General features: G+C 43.6%; 1 long non-coding RNA gene across 1 annotated transcript; it reads right to left on the bottom strand.

Annotated features, from left to right (window-relative positions):
* Positions 1-1,640: 1,640 nt before the first annotated feature.
* On the bottom strand, positions 1,641-19,701 carry LOC115636821. The gene is made up of 3 exons (XR_003997080.1): positions 19,599-19,701; positions 7,603-7,608; positions 1,641-1,654 (listed from the first exon to the last, which is right to left on the bottom strand). It is a non-coding gene; the product is annotated as an uncharacterized LOC115636821 (long non-coding RNA).
* Positions 19,702-21,361: the final 1,660 nt, after the last annotated feature.

The following is a 21,361-nucleotide window of genomic DNA, read 5'->3' as shown; positions in this document are numbered from 1 at the left end:
GGAAGTGATTATTCCCATCTATTTCACACTGGTGTGGCCACGTCTGGAGTACTGTGTCCAGTTTTGGGCCCCCCGCTACAGAAAGGATGTGAACTAATTGGAGAGCGTTCAGCAGAGGGTAACGAAAATGATTAGGGGGCCTAGGCATATGATTTATGAAGAGAGAGTGAGGTAACTGGGATTGTTTAGTCTGCAGAAGAGAAGACTGAGTTGGAATTTGATAGCAGCCTTCAACTACCTGAAGGGAGGTTCCAAAGAGGATGGAGATTGGCTGTTCTCAGTGGTGGCAGATGACAGAACAAGGAGCAATGGTCTCAAGTTGCAATGTGGGAGGTCTAGGTTGGATATTAGGAAAAATTTTCCCTAGGAGGGTGGTGAAGCACTGGAATGGGTTCCCTAGGAAGGTGATATAATCTCCATCCTTATAGGTTTGTAAGGCCTGGCTTGACAGAGCCCTGGCTGGGATGATTTAGTTGGACTTGGTTCTGCTTTGAGCAGGGGGTTGGACTAGATGACCTCCTGAGGTCCCTTCCAACCCTGATGTTCTATGATTCTCAGTAGCTGCAAGTGGTCTTCAAATGTTTTTGTGTTCACATCTGTAAAGACGCTGGGAATGGGCCACTTCATGATTACATGTTTTGTTAATTCCCTCTGAAGCATCTGGCACTGACCACTGTTGCAAGACAACACTGGACTGGATTGACCATTGGTCTGGCCCAGTACAGCTGTTCTTATGTTTTATGTACAGGAATGAGGCTCTTACAAAGCAGAAATGGGGGAGGCGCCCTGAATTTAAATCAGTGTTAGAGAGAAATGTTATTTCTTCCATACATCGAGTCTCGCTGTGTTTGAACTCAAGTGATCCCCAGCTCTTTCTCCCAAGCCTCAGGTGGGGATTAGCTGCCAACAGCTGCGGCTGCTGCTCTGAGGGGAGCAGTATAGGCTGTCTGCCTGTTGGTGCAGCTCACCAGCTGGTTCTCCAGGGGCAGATGGTGAGTTGCTGGGCAGGGGTGCTACACCGGCTGGGGTCTGAAATATGAAGAGAGATCCAAGGACTCTACACTGGCCTGCAGTGGGGGTTGAGGATGCTGAGGCAGTGGAATCTCAGCATCACAGTCATCAAGGTTCAAAGCTGCTTGTGGGGGAGTGACTGCTGGATTTTTAATGCATCCCCTTAACTACTCACCTATGACAACCTGGCAGCCCCCTGCTTTGTCATTGCACTGTGGCTGTGTTCTCTGTGGAAAGAGTCTCCAGGAACTGGAATTTGCAGCTGCATTAAAAAGTCATACAAGAGAAAGAAGAGTTAATGTCTTAGAAAGAGAAGTCCCTCTGTGTGTAAGATGTGTGGGAAGGTTTCCAGAAGTCAGTTTGCTCCAATGTCTTTTTTCTAGGATTTCCTTTAGAAAAAGCTGAAGCAGGGCACAAACCATCTGCCCTTTCTGATGCTCAAACTCAGGAGCTTCAGATTATGAGATTGACATGCTCCCAACTACACTAAGAAGGCTGTGTAAGGCTTTTGGCTAAGTGCATGAGGGAACCTCCTACACCAGTGACTGGGGCAGGGATAGAGCCAGGGTTGTGTTGGAAGAAGCAGGGAGATCTGGTGCCCAGACACTTTTCGTGGCAGCAAACAAATCAACTCCTTCTGCCACTGAACAATCCACTTGGGACTAAGAGCAGCACTGGGGGGCTTTCTTCTTGCCACTTCTGCTGGCATGACCAGGCATCCTGGAGGCCTTTCTAGAAGAGAATTGAGAACTGAGTTGGCAAAACCAATTTGAAAACAGGAAGCTCAGATTTAGACTAATTTATTTATAATATTAAATAGTCCTTCAATTCCAGTGTCACAATCAATACAATTGCTTCAGCCTGATACTTTCCCAAAGGGAAAACTTAAATTCTCTCCAAGAGGAGTGGAAAGAAAACACTTTTCAGAGTTCAGGAGAGACAGGATAGGTGAGAGTAAGAGCTTCACCAACCCCTATTGGTGAAAGAGGCAAGCTTTGGAGTTAACCCTGAACTCTTCTTCAGTTAAGAACATAAGAACGGCCGTACCAGGTCAGACCAAAGGTCCATCTAGCCCAGTATCTGTCTACCGACAGTGGCCAATGCCAGGTGCCCCAGAGGGAGTGAACCTAACAGGCAATGATCAAGTGATCTCTCTCCTGCCATCCATCTCCATCCTCTGACGAACAGAGGCTAGGGACACCGTTCCTTACCCATTCTGGCTAATAGCCATTTATGGACTTAACCACCATGAATTTATCCAGTTCCCTTTTAAACATTGTTATAGTCCCAGCCTTCACAACCTCCTCAGGTAAGGAGTTCCACAAGTTGACTGTGCGCTGTGTGAAGAACTTCCCTTTATTTGTTTTAAACCTGCTACCTATTAATTTCATTTGGTGACCTCTAGTTCTTGTATTATGGGAATAAGTAAATAACTTTTCCTTATCCACTTTCTCCACATCACTCATGATTTTATATACCCCTATCATATCCCCCCTTAGTCTCCTCTTTTCCAAGCTGAAGAGGCTTAGCCTCTTTAATCTTTCCTCATATGGGACCCTCTCCAAACCCCTAATCATTTTAGTTTCCCTTTTCTGAACCTTTTCTAGTGCTAGAATAACTTTTTTGATGTGAGGAGACCACATCTGTACACAGTATTCGAGATGTGGGCATACCATGGATTTATATAAGGGCAATAATATATTCTCAGTCTTATTCTCTATCCCCTTTTAAATGATTCCTAACATCCTGTTTGCTTTTATGACCGCCTCTCGCACTGTGTGGACATCTTCAGAGAACTATCCACGATGACACCAAGATCTTTTTCCTGATTAGTTGTAGCTAAACTAGCCCCCATCATATTGTATGTATAGTTGGGGTTATTTTTTCCAATGTGCATTACTTTACATTTATCCACATTAAATTTCATTTGCCATTTTGTTGCCCAATCACTTAGTTTTGTGAGATCTTTTTGAAGTTCTTCACGATCTGCTTTGGTCTTAACTATCTTGAGTAGTTTAGTATCATCTGCAAACTTTGCCACCTCACTGTTTACCCCTTTCTCCAGATCATTCATGAATAAATTGAGTAGAATTGATCCTAGGACTGACCCTTGGGGAACACCACTCTCCATTCTGAGAATTTACAATTAATTCCTACCCTTTGTTCCCTGTCTTTTAACCAGTTCTCATCCATGAAAGGAGCTTCCCTTTTATCCATGACAGCTTAATTTACGTAAGAGCCTTTAGTGAGGGACCTTGTCAAAGGCTTTCTGGAAATCTACGTACACTATGTCCACTGGATCCCCCTTGTCCACATGTTTGTTGACCCCTTCAAAGAACTCTAATAGATTAGTAGGACATGATTTCCCTTTACAGAAACCATGTTGACTATTGCTCAACAGTTTGTTTTTCTATGTGTCTGACAATTTTATTCTTAACTATTGTTTCGACTAATTTGCCCGGTACTGACGTTAGACTTACCAGTCTGTAATTGCTGGGATCACCTCTAGAGCCCTTTTTAAATATTGGCGTTACATTAGCTAACTTCTAGTCATTGAGTACCAAAGCCGATTTAAAGGACAGGTTACAAACCTTAGTTAATAGTTCCTCAACTTCATATTGGAGTTCTTTCAGAACTCTTGGGTGAATGCCATCTGGTCCCGGTGACTTGTTAATGTTGAGTTTATCAGTTAATTCCAAAACCTCCTCTAGTGACACTTCAATCTGCAACAGTTCCTCAGATTTGTCACCTACAAAAGCCGGCTCAGGTTTGGGAATCTCCCTAACATCCTCAGCCATGAAGACCGAGGCAAAGAATCCATTTAGTTTCTTCGCAATGACTTTATTGTCTTTAAGCGCTCCTTTTGTATTTCGATTGTCAAGGGACCCCACTGGTTTAGCAGGCTTCCTGCTTCTGATGTACTTAAAAAACATTTTGTTATTAACTTTGGAGTTTTTGGCTAGCCCTTCTTCACACTCCTCTTTGGCTTTTCTTATTACACTCTTGCACTTAAGCTGGCAGTGTTTGTGCTCCTTTCTATTTGCCTCAGTAGGATTTGATTTCCACTTTTTAAAGGAAGTCTTTATCTCTCACTGATTCTTTTACATGGTTGTTATGCTACGGTGGCTCTTTTTTAGTTCTTTTCCTGTGTTTCTTAATTTGGGGTATACATTGAACTTGGGCCTCTATTATGGTGTCTTTAAAAAAGGCCCATGCAACTTGCAGGGATTTCACTTTAGTCACTGTACCTTATTACTTTTGTTTAACTAACCCTCTCATTTTTGTATAGTTCCCTCTTTTGAAATTAAATGCCACAGTGTTGGGCTGTTCTTCTCCTCACAGGGATGTTGAATGCTATTGTATTATGGTCACTATTTCCTAGTGGTCCTGCTATAGTTACCTTTTGGACCAGCTCCTGCGCTCCACTCAGGATTAAATCTAAAGTTGCCTCTCCCCTTGTGGGTTCCCGTACCAGCTGCTCCATGAAGCAGTCCTTTAAAGTATCGAGAAATTTTATCTCTGCATTTTGTCCTGAAGTGAAATGTTCCCAGTCAATATGGGGATAATTGAAATCCCCCACTATTATTGGGTTCTTAATTTTGATACCATCTCTAATTTCCCTTAGCATTTCATCATCACTATTACTGCCCTGGTCAGGTGGTTGATAATAGATCCCTAATGTTATTTTTATTAGAGCATGAAATTTCTATCCATAGCAATTCTATGGAACATGTGGATTCGCTTAAAATTTTTACTTCATTTGAATCTACATTTTCTTTCACATATAGTGCCACTCCTCCCCCGCACAACCTGTTCTGTCCTTCCGATATATTTTGTACCCCGGAATGATTGCTTTCCATTGATTGCTCTCAGTCCACCAGGTTTCTGTGATGCCTATTATATCAATATCCTCCTTTATCACAATGCACTCTAGTTCACCCATCTTATTATTTAGACTTCTAGCATTTGTGTATAAGCACTTTAAAAACTTGTCCCTGTTTATTTGTCTGCCCTTTTCTGATGTGCCAGATTCTTTTTTATGTGACTGTTTATCATCTGATCCAGCCCTTACATTATCCTCTTCTGTCCTCTGTTCCTGACTATAACCTGGAGATTCTCTATCATCAGACTCTCCCCTAAGAGAAGTCTGTGTCCGATCCACATGCTCCTCTGCAGCAGTCAGCTTTCCCCCCATCTTCTAGTTTAAAAACTGCTCTACAACCTTTTTAATGTTTAGTGCCAGCAGTCTGGTTCCACTTTGGTTTAGGTGGAGCCCATCTCTCCTGTATAGGCTCCTCCCATCCCCAAAGTTTCCCCAGTTCCTAATGAACGTAAACCCCTCCTCTCTACACCATCGTCTCATCCACTCATTGAGACTCTGAAGTTCTGCCTGCCTACCTGGCCCTGCGCATGGAACTGGGAGCATTTCTGAGAATGCCACCATACAGGTCCTGGATTTCAGTCTCTTCCCTAGCAGCCTAAATTTGGCTTTTAAGACATCTCTCCTATCCTTCCCTATGTCATTGGTACCTACATGTACCACGACCACCGGCTCCTCCCCAGCACTACACATAAGTCTGTCTAGATGTCTCTAGAGATCTGCAACCTTTGCACCAGGCAGGCAAGTCACCATACGGTTCTCCCGGTCATCACAAACCCAGCTATCTATGTTTCTAATGATTGAATCTCCCATTACTAACACCTGCCTTTTCCTAGCAACTGGAGTTCCCTCTCCTGGAGAGGTAACCTCAGTGCAGGAGGCAACCCCATCACCATCTGGAAGGAGGGTCCCAACTATGGGAAGGTTTCCCTCTGCTCCCATTGACTGCTCTGCTTCCCTGGGCCTTTCTTCCTCCTCAACAACACAGAGGCTGTCTGAGCGGAGGTGGGACAATTCTACAGTGTCCTGGAAAGCCTCATCAGCATACCTCTCTGCCTCTCTTAGCTCCTCCAGTTCCGCCACCCTGGCCTCCAAAGTCCGTACGTGGTCTCTGAGGGCCAGGAGCTCCTTGCACCAACTGCACACATACCCCACCCGCCCACAAGGCAGGTAATTATACATGCTACACTCAGTGCAATAAACTGGATAGCCCCCACTCTGCTGCTGGGCTTCTGCCTGCATTGTCTCCTAGTTAATGAAAGGGTGGTTTAAAGAAAGGGGTTTTGGAATATGGTTTGGATTATAAGTTTTTAGGGGACTACAGGAGAACAGGTAGGACCGACAAGGGACCCCCGCTCCCTTCCCACTCCCCTTCCCAACTCTCTTGCAAAACTCCCTGTTAGCAGTTCCTGTTCGCAAGCTCCCTAGTCGCTTATGCGCGGCTTTATAAAGTTCTGTGTAGCTTGAAAGGTTGTCTCTTCAATAAAAAGCAGTTAGAAGGTAAGAACAGTCATACTGAGTCAGATCAGTTCATCTAACCTATTATCCTGTTTTCCGACAGGCCAATGCCAGGTGCCACAGAGGGAATGAACAAAACAGGTAATCATCAAGTGATCCATCACCTGTCACCCATTCCCAGCTTCTGGCAAAGCTAGGGACACCATCCCACCCCATCCTGGCTAATAGCCACTGATGAACCTATCCTCTGTTAGGGGGCTTATTCCTTCACCCTCTCACTTCCCTGGTCCTTCTCGCATGAACAGAGAGCAACAATACCCAAAATCCAAAGGCACAAACAATTCGATGTTTACTGGGGTGAACTTTTAGCAAGCATGATTTCAGTTTTCTTTCTTAGTGTCCCCCTTCCCAGCTCTGACACCATAGAGCCTTGCCTGTGTCCCTGTTCCTGTTCCCATCCCCGTTCCCATTCCCCCTTTAGCAAAACATGATCGCAATTCCCCCATCCCCAGTCCCTGTTCCCATTCCCCCCACTTTCTAATTAATTGCAGACTATATAGTAAAACCCGAGTTTTGCTTAGCTATTCCTTAACCAATCATTTTACTGAAATTTAACTAACCAATTCTAATATACTGTAACATGGTTATTTAACCAATTATATTCCACCATCTTCATTGGTTTACACCCAAAAAAATTAATTATACAGCAGACAGAAACAATCACAGAACCAGACAGAGACCATGCAAATAAACATACAAAACAATACAGAAGTGAGTATTTTACAACTACATCTATACAGACGTAAGGGTTTTCCAGCTGTGTCTATTGATAAGTAAGTTCTTGCCAAACAGGATGCTGTTAAACTAAGTTTCCTTTTACATCTTCTAGGCTCTTCCCTTTCTCTGGAAGTGATAGGAATATCAGAACAGGATTGTATTCCTAATAGCCCAATAGCACCTTATTTCAATGTAACTAGTTTGAAATGTGAGGATGTGACCATACACTTCCCAGCTTATGGCTGCCTAACTACATCTTAGCTGAAGGCCTTAGCTTGTCACAGTAAGAGAAGGCCATTACACAGACAGTAATTTTGATTCTTTCTTTTATACCTCTATAACTAGCTAAGTGATAAAAATACACCTAAATTCTTAAAGTATAGGCCTTTGCAAACAGGCCTGAATATCTATATCCTAACATCCTCCATGAACTTATCTAGTCCCTTTTTGAACCCTGTTATAATCTTGGTCTTTACAACATCCTCTGCAAGGTTAACTGCGTTCTGTGTAGAAATTCTTCCTTTCATTCTTTTCAAACCTGCAGCCTATTCATTTCATTTGGTGACCTTCCTACTTCTTGTGCTATGAAGAGGAGTAAATAACACTCCCTTCCTTGGTCCTTTGAAAGATATTGTGTGACACACACACACCATCTCTCATGTCCTGGAACCAACATTGATACAGTAACACCACAAATAGCAAAGGTCAAAGTCAATGCATATGGAAGAAGCATCTTGTGTTTCATTCCTTATGTCCTGGTCCCATCCTGTGGTGTTTTGCACAGAAACATTATTTCCTCAGAAGAGACCCAGGAGTGAGGACTGCATTCCTGTACCAAACAGTCACTAGAAGGAGGCAGACAAATGCCTTTAGGACGAGGCATCCGTCACGGTCAAAAGATCATCTCCCTCCTGCAGGTCACTGGCAGCCTGAATCTGTTTCTTATCCTCCCAGAGTCTGGGCACTGGAATCAGCACTACACAGCCTCTCTGTATGTAGCAGGAACAAACACAAACCTTGTCTTTAAAACAAGCTGTTCCCTTCCTTTTCAGGGAAGATTTTGCTATGATTGAAGTTGAGCTTCAGGTCCCCTCTCCTAGAGGTGGAGTGGGTGTGGGGCCAACAGATCTCCCACTGAGATCTATTTTCTCCGTTGTCCCTTCATTCACTGCTCCCAGCTGTCAGGCAGCCTCCAGCCCATCCACCCTGGTTACTACATGGCCATAGGTCACCAACTTTTCTAGCACTCATAGCATACAGGAAAGCTAGTCCTGCCAGATGCATTGGTGGTATAGTGGAGCACATGGCTGCTTTCCAAGCAGTTGATCTGGGCTTGATTCCCAGCCAATTCAACATTGACTTCTCTCTTTTACTGTTTCCTTGTCTGGAAGTGGTTTAATTTCAGTCACATTGTGTTACAATCACATTATCAATAAAATGAGACAATAAATGTCTCAGAGCTCAGCAGCTCATAGAGGATGGAGGCATACAAGGGGCTGGAATGTACCAGGAGCTGCAGCACACATCCTTGTGTCATCTGAGAAAAACAGAACCCTTGTAAATCTGCATCTCCCATCCCCTGGCCTTCCGTGTTATGATTCCAGCTGTGTGCAATGTTTGTTTGATGTTCCTGCATGATGGGGAAATAAAGTTCTGGGTCAGATTCCTTTGCTGTGCCACTTATAATGACATGAACAAAACAGAGGCAAAATAAAAATAAACCCAAAATTGCAATAGAGTTAGGGAAAGAGAAGATCATAGTTAAGCCAAACACTTCAAAATAAAAAAATAATACTAAGGGGTGTGGGGGGAAGAGATGAGGTATGTGGAGAGCTCCTTGGTATTTGAACTCAGATTGCTAGAATCAAAATTCAGACTTGACACTGTAGAAAACCTGCTACTACTTGTCTCTGGACACCTGTGATGATCAAGATTGAGTTGGGACACGTGGTCTGCGTCAATCATTTATTGTCTCTCTGTCTCTTCCCAGACACTTCTCTCCTCCAGGGTCTATGCATTTCTTTTGCTCCCTCTCCCCCTGCCCTTTCTCAGGAACACACACTCTACTGCTTTTAGGAAAAGCCGAGTTTCCATGTTCTATGATCCTGTGTCAGCGGATGTGTGACCCTGGTCAAAACCAGTCACCAGAACACAATGGCCCTTTATGGAAATTTCACTGCCTACTCCCCAAAATACTCCTGCTCCCAATAAAGGGGGTGGGGTACAGCTCTGACTGAGAGGCTTTTAGCCCTAAGGATTAATCTTCTTGTTTGTATGAATTTATCTTTTGTTATAAATTTGAGTATTTGATGTAATAGGCTCATAGATTTATATTAAAAATAAGTTTGGCTATAGTGCAAGAGACCTACAGGCGAAAACTCTGTATGTGAAGCTAAGGCAAAGTTAGCACATTTTGGGACCCTTATCCAGAAAAGTAAAAACAGAAAAAACATCCACACAGAAGTCTAGAGACCTTTTGCCTAAACCAATAAAGAATGAAGATGGCAATGGGGATTTTTCAAAATTGTACCCACAGACTTAACAAGTACACCACAAGTGCGTACATACCTGTCATCCATATGCATATACATACTAGGCTATGGGGTAAGTGTACCCTAACATTTCCATGGGGGAAGGATGAAATTTAGGCATAAGAGGAAGGATTTCTGACCAATGCCCTATAAAAAGGCGATGCATCTCGCCATTAGGCAAGCAATCTACCCACCTATCTACTCCTGTCTACTCTTCGTTTGCCTACACCTTCAACAACGTATCAATGCTACCCATCTACGACATCTATTAACTATTAATAGGCCATATTTTCTTTCTTTTCAAACTTTAAGTTTTAAGGGAAGTAGGCTAAGCTTGGTTTCCCTACATTTTATTTCAGTTTAACGTTTATTGAGTTAAGTTAAAGAATAAACAGCTTTAACAGCTCTGCATTTAGCTTCCTCTGCTAGAGGTGTGAAAATGGAACTGCCACAGGCACGGTCCCTTCTCTTCCAACACCAGGCTATTAAAAAAGAGTGTGAGTACTAACCAAAGTTTGTAGCACATAATATTGTATTATATGTATCTCTTGAATAACAGTAATATAATTGTAACTCTGTAATTCTAACTGTTTTACTATTTGCTTACTATTTCATTGATTTTAATAATAGGTCTTTATGACTATATCTGTCTCAGTGTGAGCTTCCTGTCATACCCACAAAGGTCCTTTTATAAACTCTATGATTTAGGACCAATTTTATCTTCTCATCAAACAAATTGGCAAGTCAAAACCCGTACTAATTAATATCCATAATATTATTATTGTAATGATTAATTAGTTAAAATTAATTAAATAAAACTAAATTAAGTGGATAAATTAAACCAACATTACTAACACACCCAAAATCAGGCTACACTAATCGGAAGTCATACAAGCAATTCCCTCAGATATTCCAGTTCCCTTGTTTCACCAGCATCACTCCTTTCAGGGATGAATGGTTACAAAAACCAATACCCCAGTAAAAGAAAAAAGGTTCTCTCAAAGGACCCCAAAGGACCAAGCTCCAGATCCAGGTCAACAGACAAGTCAGTTCTTACCCACAAATCACGCTGTTGCAAATCCTTTAGCATCTAAAATCTAAAGGTTTATTCATAAAAAGATATAAATATAGATGAGAGTTAAAGTTGTTAAAGGAATTAATTACATCCAGTAATGGCAAAGTTCTTGGTTCAGGCTTGTAGCAGTGATGGAATAAACTCCAGGTTCAAATCAAGTCTCTGGAATCCATCCACAGCTGGGATGGGTCATTCAGTCCTTTGTACAGAGCTTCAGTTTGTAGCAAAGTCCCTCCAGAGGTATGAAGCAGGATTGAAGACAAGATGGAGATGAGGCATCAGCCTTCTATAGTCTCATGCCATGTGGTCTTTGCTTTCTTTGTCCCAAAGACACTCTATCCAGCACGTGGCATAGAAAAACCTTTTGAGTTCTGTCCATAGGAAGGTCCCTGCCTACCTTGCTGAGTCACAAGGCATATCTGCCTTCTCTCAATGGGTCGATTATATAGTTGATGGTCCTTCATGGGCCATCAATCAGGCTAGGCAGAACTGACACCAACTTGTCTGGCTGGGGTGTTCCCCAGAAGCATAGCACAAATTTGAAATACAGACAGCATAGAGCCAATATTCAAAATGTCAACTACAAAAATGATTCACATCTAGAGATAGCATAATTATAATCAGCCAATCATAGCCTCTTCATAGATCCCTTACAGGACAACCTTTCTACAATATTGGCTGCAAATATAGAACAGTGGTCGCAATGATGATCTATATAGTTACAGATTATGTCAATAACGGCATAGGAGGTGACACGGCATCAGTGAGACTAATATTGGAATACTGCCTCCAGTTTTGGTGTCCTCATTTCAAAAAGGTGTTGTGAAGTTGGAGCTGGGGTATCAAAGAGCCACCAAATGTTCTGAGGGCAGGAGACAAATGCTTCTCAAGGTCTCCTTCTCAAGGTCTCTCTTTGAGGACTGAGAGAGTATTGGGGTTCACGTACGTGAGTGCCAGGAGGAACCTCTTTTGCGTTTTCTCCTTCCCTTTTAGTGATTTTACTAGAAAACAGCCATCCCTGTTTACAAGGTAAGAGCCTCTTTGAGGGAAAGCATGTCCTGGGGGCATCACAGTTCGGACGCCTGAGGGCCCCCTGTAAGGAAGTTTCCACCACCCTGCTCTGTGTTCGCAGTGTGGGAGAGAGCAGCATTCTGCAGCAGAGATTTGCTCCTGGCTGCCGGAGCAGAGCAGCAGGCTCAGCTGTCAGAACTTCCAGGCGTGATGAAAGAGGAGGGGCCCAGCCTCTGTAGCAGGAATGCAGGGCAGGCGAGTTCACAGAGGGCATTGTGGGATACTGGCAGAGGCCAGTTATGGTGATATAATGAACGGCAGCGTCTACTCTGTCACTTTAAGTTTGCTGGAAAAAGCTCTAGGCTTCTGATCGAAGTGGTTTTATTTTGTCACCAAAACAGGGCAGTTTTGTCACCAGACGTGGCATTGCAGCGTGTGCACCAGCCAAAAGCTGCCGACCGAAGGAGCATAGTGTGTTTTTCTCACACCTGAGCAATATAATGATGCTGAAATAACTTTGTAGTGCAGACCTGGCCAAAGATTCACTCACACTCACACAGCTTGCAAGGAAAACCTCACCTGCTCCTCTGCTTTGCAGAATCCAAACACAAGCAAAGCTTGTCAGGCCCAGGTGGGGATGGCAGGGAGTCAGGTGTGAGCACACACTCTACCTTAGTTACCAGCAGGCACCATGGCTTAGCTGGGTAACACACCTGTTTTGTAAACAGGAGATCCTGGGTTCGACTCCCAGTAGTTCCCTGTTGAGATGCTTTTAGGGCACCTGATATTGGCTAATGTCAGAAAACAAAATACAGAGCTAGATGGACCTTTGGTCTAGCCCAGTGTGTTTTTTCTTATGGTTTAAATTACATTCACAGGCACTGATAATAGAGTTACTGAAAGTTTGGGAGTTGAGAGCTGGTAGGTCAGTGGTCCAAGCCCCTCGGAAAGGACCCCCAACCTCTGTGACAGGGCCAGGTCTGAGCTCTCACGCCAAATGCCTCATTGTGGCTGCCAGAATCTGTGGGTGGCTCATTAAGTGTACACTAAGGGTTGAGACCTTGATTCACACAACAAGGATAACAACACTTTATTTCTCCTGCCCCAATAACAAGGAGACTGGGAATTCAACACCAGCCAAAGTGATCATTTCGGCAAGCAATTCAACATATTTCCAACATATTGTAAAATCCACATGCAGACTCATACATGAAACCTTGCAAGAAAATCTTCCTGAAGGGGTCTGAAGCACCTGGTGCTAGAGGGAAGAAGGGAGCTGCAGGTTGGAATTGAGGAGCAGTGTGAGGAGGAGGAGCCTGTAGGTTGGGATTGAGGAGCACTGGGAATAGGAGGAGGCTGTGGGTTGGGACAGAGGAGAAGGGTGAAGAGGAGTAGGCTCTGGTTGGGAGTGAGGAGCAGTGAGCATAGGAGGGGCTGTGGGTTGGATCTGAGGGGCACTGGGAGTAGAGGGGACATGGGTTGGGGCTGAAAAGCATCCTCATTTGAGGATCCAGCAGGACAGGGAAGGCAGTAGGTGATTCTAATTCCTTAGGGATATTCTCTGTGTGTGTGTGTGTGCGCGCAGGGGAGGAACAAGCTATATGCCCAGAGGCCTTTATTCCTCTAGCCTGTGAGGACAGAGGGGCTGTCAGGAAGTTGTCCCTTCAATCCCTCCCACACCACACAAAGGCCCTTCTTAGGAAAGGCAAAATCCTGAAGAGAAAGAGTAACATCAAAGAAGACTCCAGAAAGACAAATTTTTACAATCCTAGTGAATAGTTTATTACCTGACTAGGGACTTGAACACTGACTAGACCCTCAGATTAAAAGTCTGATGCGCTACCAACTGAGCTAGCCAGGCTCATAAAAAAGAAGAGCAAGTTGGTGCAAAAGAAAAACTAGTCAAGAAAAAGAGAGCAGGAAACAATAGGGAAAACCTGCTGCTCTCTCTCTCTTCCCTGCCCTGGCCTGGTATTAGTGCTGGTTAAAAAGAGGGGAAAATATCAGCATCTACCAGCCTTTTATACCTGTACAAGAATCAGGCACAATACAGAGGTGCCCATCTACAAGTGCCAAATGGTTAAATTGGCTAATGCAGCCTGTAGATGTCCAGGGCACTCTGGGATATAGAGCCAAGTGTCCATCATCATTATTTCAAAGAGATAATGATAATGAGAGGAAGGGTCACAGCTGACTCAGTAGTGGCATACAAAGGTGCACGTTTGGCAGTTACATTGGGATATTCTGGCTCCTTCTCAGGCTCAGGTTGGCCACCCCGGTCTAGATGCAGAAGTTACAAAATTTAAACTTGAAAGAGGGGCCAATTTCCCCATCATTTCCCACCTTTACATCCAAACACGATGACTTTCTGAATGAACCCTCCTCCTTCAGCCAGAAGATCTTGGGGTGGATGTAGGAGTCACTGGGTAAAATTCTCTGGACTCTGTTCTGAATCAAGTCAGAGCAGAGGTACCTAGTGATCTAGTCTGGCTGTAAAATCTACATAACACCACCAAATATGATGTGAAATTAATCCTCAGAAACAGCTGTTCCCCATCCAGACCCCAGAAAAGGGCTCTCCAAGGAAGGGGGCTGTTGAGGAAGGAAAGAAGAAAGATGTCCTTCTCTCCCTGGAGGAACTGGGCTCTGTGCTTTGGAGAGAAAGGAGGGGAAGGAAATGGCCACACGATGGCAGCGTAGCCTAAGAAATGAAACACAACAGGCTTCTGTGCACATTGATTCTGAACAATGAACGAACCTGACTCCCGTATCATGAAAAGCCAAAAAGCCATTTCTTTCTATGACCAGGAGAAAAGAGTTCCAATAATTCCTGCCTGTTTACTTTTGAATTATTTTACATTATAAAGAAAATTGTAACAAAATGAGTCTGAACTTGAGCTGCCTGTTATTAAAAACTGGTTCCCCAATTCAGTTCCAACTGCTTTGCTAGAAACACCCGCAGGTGTCTGCTCACCCCAGAGAGAGGAAAAAGAGAACCCCCCCCCGGGCACTGCCCTTGGCTGCAGGCTGCAGTCCCAGGGTGAGGGTGGGGACTGATTGTTTGCTGCTGAGGAGGGAGCCAGTACAGGCCTCTGGTGCTCTGCTCCTAGCATCTGCTCAGCCCAGGCTGTCCTCTGCCTCAGCTGCTGCTCCCTGCCTGCTCTAGAGTCAAACATGCAGGGCCCCCAGGGGAACAGAGGCTGGGACAGGGCAGCAGCCTGGGTGGGGCTGGGAAGATGCTGCGACTTCTCGTTCCCTGAGAACTAGCCTGGTTCCCTTCTCAACAGTAAACAAATCAATTCCACGTCCCCTCCTCAGAAAAATCAGCCTGGAACCAAGGGCAGCAGGGGATGATTCCCTCTAGTTTCCACCAAGGTATGAGAGAACCCAGGGCATTTCTAGCAGAGCTTATGAAACTGATGTGGGGAAACCAACCTTTAATAACAGGTAGTTCCAGTTTAAGCTAAGTTTTTTATTTTTTTTGTTTTTATTTTTTTAACATTTTTTACAACACTAGGTAACCCTTGAATCCTAGTGTCACCATCCATTACGTTGCTTCAGTCTTATAATTTCCCAAGTACAAAACTAAACTTCTCTTCAAACACAATGGAGTGGAGCTTAGTCAGTTTTCAGAGTCATCCCACATAAAAGAACCATGTTGTGGTACATACTGGACCCATCATGCGGCCATCGCCTTTCCCTCCTCTCTGTTAAAAGTTTTGGTATTTTGCACAGACACTTTTTTCCCTCAGGAGAGACCTGAGAACCAGGGATACCAGCCAGACAAACACTTTAAGAGGAGGTGTAGCCTATCAAAAAATTATCTCCCTTCTTCAGTTCAGTGACAGCCTGAAATGTTTCTTATCACAGCAGAGCTGGAGGATTGAAAGCAGCTACATCAAACCCCTGTGTAGCTCGCAGGAATAAACACAAACACTTCCTGGTATCTGAAGAGATGTTTAGTTTTACCCTTGGTAAATTACAAGACTAAAGGGAAAGGCAGTGGTGGTGTCAGATATAAAGAGTGAAACACAAAACCATCATCATAGTTATGCCCAGAGTGACTGCAAAATCTTTCTGTATTCTTCTTATTATCATCAGTGTACTATTTTCTCTGGAGTCTAGACATTGACTAGACCTTGACCAAGAAATTTGGATCTTGATAAAATAATCGACTACCCCTGGTTAAGGCAATGGACCTGATACCCACCGGGGTGTCCCTACACAGGTTCAAATACTAACAACAGTGGCTGCCTTTTAGCCATAGCTTTTAATCAGGGCAATACATTGATATTAACTCCTGGAAAATCATTTCCCAGCCCAAGTCCCTCACTCACATTCCTTAGGGCATTGGGCCACCATGTGGACGTTTCATTTCCCTCCTCAATTTCACACGGAGATACAATTTCCTTTGCACAGACCCATGAACAGCAAAACCTGCCTGTGTCTCTTGTCTGAGCCAGGGCATTCGATTCCATCAGAACCTTCTCTCCTGCAACGGCAATGGTCAGACAGGGGACGTGGCCACCTTCACCTCTGACAGTGAGATATTGGCTCGGCTCTTGCTTTACACTGCTGTTGTTAGTCCATGAAACATCAGGGATGGAATGCAAGGCTGAGCTCACACATCAACCCCCTGAAAAATTTCAGTGCTTCAGAGAAATCCTGACCCCAGCTATTGGAATGATATGGTGGAGATTCGAATAGGAAAGGGACTGTCTGAATTGTCAGTGTGGGGAATGAACAACAATCTATAGCAATGTCGTTAACCACAAACACACTCTAATCATGCTCCAGCCAGAAGGGAAATGGGCAGGAACTCTTCCTGTTCAGCCATGGACACACTTACTCTAATGCACAGCCAGGAGTGTGTTGGGGGAGCTGGTCTGAGCCATTTGAAGGGACAACTCTGTGAGAACAGAATCATTGTGTAGTGAAGCATCTATACATCAAGTAGTTGTGGCCAAGTGGTTAAGGTGATAGATTAGAAATCCATTGGGGTGTCCCTGCACAGGTTTATAATCATAGCAATACCAACCACAGAAGGAAACTGAGGTGTGTATTGGCATCATAGAAATATCACCAAAATTTCCACCTCTATCACACATACACTGCTCACAGCCCTTGGAGAGAAAGCAAAGCACAGGAACTGGACATTAGTCCAGCGAACACAGTGGAGGACAAGCTGCAATCCTCAAATCCTGGTCAAAAAAGAGAGCATGTGGGTCCCTACCCATAGAGAGGGGCTGGCTAGAGGCCTGATACCTGACAGGGCATTCCTTGAGCAGACCATGGAGTCAGGTCAAAGACTTAGCTACCCCAGAACTGTGACATCGCAAAAGCAGATTTTGGGGAATTAAGAAATCTAGTGACTCGGGTTTAATGGGAGGGAGAATTAAACTCCCCCAGTGTGTGGAGAAGGCTGGGGAATTAAACACTAAAATTCAGGAAAAACAGTCTCTAATTCTTCCAGAAAAGGAGACTGTAAGAAACAAGAACTGGGCCACGCAACCTCAGGAGGGACAGGCTCAGAGATCCAAGGAGCCTGGAGGGAAGACAGCTTGTGACTGCAGCAGATGGGGAGAGCGGGGACAAGTCTCTCCAAACTCTCGATCCTGTTGACCCTGACCTGATTTTATCATGTATGACCACCACGTCTTGTGAGCAATTTTATACTTGCTAGAGGTAAAATGTCAAGATCAGAGTTTTGCTTATTAGCTTGGAACATGCATGGAGGTGCAAGGAGGTGATGCAGGTCTACACTACAGCTGGGATCGACGCTCTGAGATACAGCCACTCATGGTTGATTTAGTGTGTGTAATAAACAGCCACTAAATCGACTGCAGATAGCTCTCCAGTCGACCCAGATGAGAAGAGTAAAGTAAGTCGACCCCCTGCTGCGTATGCCCTGCAGTAACTCGACACAAGGTACGCTGACTCTAACTATTTTATTCAGGTAGCTGGAGCTGCGCAGCGCAGGTCGACTGACTGCGGTAGTGTTAACATAGCCAAAGCTGCTACTGTTAAGGGCCTTATATTAGGTGGAGGCTTTGTAGGAGAAGTTATGCTGAAGTCTTGGATTTATCTGAATAGGCCTAAGGAGAGAAACCCCGGTCAGATATTTTGCACCCTCGTTTTGAGAGACTAACGAGTAACTACACACAGGTGCAATAAGCCACAAGATTCTGAAAGCAGAGGTGGGCTTTAGCAATTAGGTTGCTATGCAGTATCTCAGCAGTTGGACGCATTCATAGATTGGAATTATTACATTAATAAGTAATGTAAATCATGAGTATTAAAGCTTGATACTTAATTATGGACTTCCCAAAAGCCACATATGGGTTGGGGCAGCTATTGACATCATTGTAATCAGAGTAAAGAAGCAGATATGGTATATAGCCATCTTATTACCATAATAAAGTGGATAAATTACTTCTCCTAGTGACTATTTTTTCATTTTGTCAGATCCCTGAGACAGTGTTAACTGAAGCAGGGCTTCCTTTCTGATGGTCTCCCTTGCCTCTTGATCTTTGTTTCCAATAGTGTCCATGACTTGTAAGTATGCATAGTGCAAGACCCTCTTTACTACACTTATCTTAGTCTAATTGTTATGCACATTGATCCTTGCCTATGATTTCAATTATAACTCTCTGTATTAAATCAAGTTTCTGTGTGTCTCACCAAATTTCATCTCCTCAATTAACTTTGAGTAGCCATTACAAGAGCAAGTTGTACCCTAATATGTAATCTTATAGGTGTAAAAATTGTACAGGCTACACTACCACCCTGGGACATCATCAACAAAATGCCCATTTGTGCCTGGGTAGGGGCCCTGCTGTGGGAGGGAGGAACACAGCAAGAACTCAGGATCGGTGGTCAGGGTTGTTGTGCACAGAGATGGGGAGGTTATATGGGGAGGGGGGTAATGAGTGGGAGAGGAAGGAAAAGAGTTAAAATAATAGTACTTGGGGACAAAATGTATAATGAAGCAAAACTGAACAGAAATAAAACTGGAGTGTAGGCTCTAAAGCTTGGGTTGGGATTCGGGGTTAAAGATCTGGGATCCCCCACAGCTCCAGATCCCTAAACCTCTCCTCTTTCCCACTGACCCACTCAGACCACTTCCTGGGTGCCCTTCCTCCACACTCTCTTCCCCATCATCCCATTACTCTCAGCCGGCACCACCTTCTGGCACCTTGGGAACTTCTTGTGTTCCCTCCTCATCTCTCACTATCTCCTCCCTCCCTGCTGCTTCTTAGCTCTAATCCTGCACACACCCTCCCCATGTCCTGGCACCCCAGAATTATCTACTCCTCCCCTTCCTTCCCTCCCCCAGCTCTGTTCTCCCTTCACCTGTGGGGTCCTGAATGTCAACATTATATGTCCTCCTATCAAAAACAACAAGGAGTCCAGTGGTGGCACCTTAAAGACTAACATTTATTTGGGCATCAGCTTTCATGGGTAAAAAACTTCACTTCTTCAGATGCATCTCCTATCAAAAGAGGAGCTGATCTGACTATCACACAAGCCATGAATGAATCATATACCTATTTACTTAATCTAGAATTCTACAGTCAGCATATTTTCCTATTAAAATAAGGAAAAGGCATGAAAGCTACAGTTATTAATGTAGTTGCTAATGTAGCCAATAAGGATACATTAAATGCAATTTTAAAATGACTGATGGCACCAAAAAGGCACATGTCCAAAACTAGCGTATGGGAGATAAGGCAAAAAAGGGTGGGCAAGGAAACTTGTCAAAACTTGTATGATGAATAAAGGTATAAAGTTATTACTACGCAGATTCTTTAGAGACCCCACAGCTCCTAATAACTGAGGGGACAGTACTCCTTACCCATCAAGACCACCGTCTCATAGTTCTCCTGCATGACATCCCCGTAGAGAGCTCTCTGAACAGGGTCCAGCAGAGTCCACTCTTCCCTGGTGAAATACACAACCAGCTCCTCGAAAGTCACAGTCTGAAAAAGAAAGAGTCCAACACTCAGTACTTGCTGCCCCACTCACAGTCCCACTATTCATGGAACAGCAGTGCCAGGTAAATGGAAGTTCTGGGAGGCACATGTTAACAGATACCCACCCCCACCTTGCCTAGAGCATCCAGGAGGCATCAGAGGGTAGAAAGAGAGAAACTTTGTGTCTCCCAGCTGACAGACGGAGGCAGGGTCGTCACATTTATCATATAGCTACTAGCCAGAGCTTGATATAGGAGATGGGGCTGGCTCTGGACCCTGCTGGTGGCTCCCTGGTAGGAATCCCAACACTCTCCAAATAAAATATATGGAGGAAAGGGGAAGTCAATAGTAAAGAATAGAAGTTAGAAGGTCAGAATTGTAGAAAGTTGGTAAGAGAAGCTATCAGAAATCAATGATCAACCAATGAAAATAAGAAGGAAATTTTAAAAAGTGTATTAAGTACAAAATTAATCCTAACAATGGTAGTGGTAAATTACTAGACAGAAATAGCAAAATTATCAAAAATAATGCAGAAGAGGTAAAAGTGTTCAATAAATATTTCTCTCTTGGATTTGGAGAAAAACGGATGATGTACTCATATCATAATGTGTTCACACTGACAGTCTTTCCATTCCAACAAGAACTCACGAGGACATTAAACAGCAGCTACTAAAGCTAGACATTTTTAAATCAGCGGGTCCAGATAACTTGTATCCAAGACTTTTGAAAGAGCTGGCGGATGATCGTGGTGGTCTCTTAATGTTGATTTTAACTAGGACTTGGAACACTGGAATAAAGCTAATGCTGTGCCAATATTTAAGAAGTGTAAAGGAGATGACCCAGCTAATTACAAGAGTGTCAGTCTGAAATTGATACCTGGCAAGATAATGGAGCAATCGATACTGGATTTCATTAACAAAGAATTAAAGGAGGGTAATGTAATTAGTACCTATTAACAAAGGATTAGAGAAAATAGATCCTATCAAACCAACTGGAGATCTTTACTGGATGAAATCAAAAGTTTGGTTGCAGCTAATAGTATTGATGTAATATAGCTAGACTTCTGTAAGGCATATGACTTGGTTCAACACAATATTTTGATTAAAAACTAGAATGATACAAAATAAACATGGCATACATTAAATCAGTTAAAAATTGTGACTGCAAATGGGGAACCACTGTCGAGTGGATTTATTTCTAGCGGGTTCCCACAAGGATTGGTTCTTGGCCCTGTGCTATTTAACATTCTTATCAATGATCTAGAAGAGAAAATAAAATCATCACTGACAGAAGGATTGGGGGTGGTGTTAACTAATGAAGTGCCAGTAGATTCAGGCTCCAGCACTGGGAGTCTGGGAAATTTTCCCAGCCATTGCTGGAAGGTTATTTCCTGTTCCACAAAGAGGGGAAGTTACATTTCCAACTCCTGTGCCTTGAAATTAGGCTCTATCTGACACTACACCCCATATTCAGCATAGTGGTATGATTATAATATGATTAGGACATAATTATGATGTATTTTGGAGTAAGATGCATCATGTGTGGAATCATTGGAAAAATTATAATTTGCTGAATATGATTATGCTATTTGGGTACATGTATCATGTTTGTATCTGAAGTTATGGATATTGACTATGTATCTGTC

Source organism: Gopherus evgoodei, chromosome 1 (genome assembly GCF_007399415.2).
Source record: "Gopherus evgoodei ecotype Sinaloan lineage chromosome 1, rGopEvg1_v1.p, whole genome shotgun sequence".
In the NCBI taxonomy this organism is placed as follows: Eukaryota; Metazoa; Chordata; order Testudines; family Testudinidae; genus Gopherus; species Gopherus evgoodei.
Note: the sequence above shows the minus strand (reverse complement) of the source record. Positions and strands in the feature narration are given on the sequence as shown.